Below are 1,544 nucleotides of genomic sequence, written 5' to 3' on the forward strand. Positions count from 1 at the left end.
CTAACCCTAACCCTAACCCTAACCCTAACCCTAACCCTAACCCTAACCCTAACCCTAACCCTAACCCTAACCCTAACCCTAACCCTAACCCTAACCCTAACCCTAACCCTAACCCTAACCCTAACCCTAACCCTAACCCTAACCCTAACCCTAACCCTAACCCTAACCCTAACCCTAACCCTAACCCTAACCCTAACCCTAACCCTAACCCTAACCCTAACCCTAACCCTAACCCTAACCCTAACCCTAACCCTAACCCTAACCCTAACCCTAACCCTAACCCTAACCCTAACCCTAACCCTAACCCTAACCCTAACCCTAACCCTAACCCTAACCCTAACCCTAACCCTAACCCTAACCCTAACCCTAACCCTAACCCTAACCCTAACCCTAACCCTAACCCTAACCCTAACCCTAACCCTAACCCTAACCCTAACCCTAACCCTAACCCTAACCCTAACCCTAACCCTAACCCTAACCCTAACCCTAACCCTAACCCTAACCCTAACCCTAACCCTAACCCTAACCCTAACCCTAACCCTAACCCTAACCCTAACCCTAACCCTAACCCTAACCCTAACCCTAACCCTAACCCTAACCCTAACCCTAACCCTAACCCTAACCCTAACCCTAACCCTAACCCTAACCCTAACCCTAACCCTAACCCTAACCCTAACCCTAACCCTAACCCTAACCCTAACCCTAACCCTAACCCTAACCCTAACCCTAACCCTAACCCTAACCCTAACCCTAACCCTAACCCTAACCCTAACCCTAACCCTAACCCTAACCCTAACCCTAACCCTAACCCTAACCCTAACCCTAACCCTAACCCTAACCCTAACCCTAACCCTAACCCTAACCCTAACCCTAACCCTAACCCTAACCCTAACCCTAACCCTAACCCTAACCCTAACCCTAACCCTAACCCTAACCCTAACCCTAACCCTAACCCTAACCCTAACCCTAACCCTAACCCTAACCCTAACCCTAACCCTAACCCTAACCCTAACCCTAACCCTAACCCTAACCCTAACCCTAACCCTAACCCTAACCCTAACCCTAACCCTAACCCTAACCCTAACCCTAACCCTAACCCTAACCCTAACCCTAACCCTAACCCTAACCCTAACCCTAACCCTAACCCTAACCCTAACCCTAACCCTAACCCTAACCCTAACCCTAACCCTAACCCTAACCCTAACCCTAACCCTAACCCTAACCCTAACCCTAACCCTAACCCTAACCCTAACCCTAACCCTAACCCTAACCCTAACCCTAACCCTAACCCTAACCCTAACCCTAACCCTAACCCTAACCCTAACCCTAACCCTAACCCTAACCCTAACCCTAACCCTAACCCTAACCCTAACCCTAACCCTAACCCTAACCCTAACCCTAACCCTAACCCTAACCCTAACCCTAACCCTAACCCTAACCCTAACCCTAACCCTAACCCTAACCCTAACCCTAACCCTAACCCTAACCCTAACCCTAACCCTAACCCTAACCCTAACCCTAACCCTAACCCTAACCCTAACCCT

Source organism: Poecile atricapillus, chromosome 39 (assembly GCF_030490865.1).
Source record: "Poecile atricapillus isolate bPoeAtr1 chromosome 39, bPoeAtr1.hap1, whole genome shotgun sequence".
Classification (NCBI taxonomy): Eukaryota; Metazoa; Chordata; class Aves; order Passeriformes; family Paridae; genus Poecile; species Poecile atricapillus.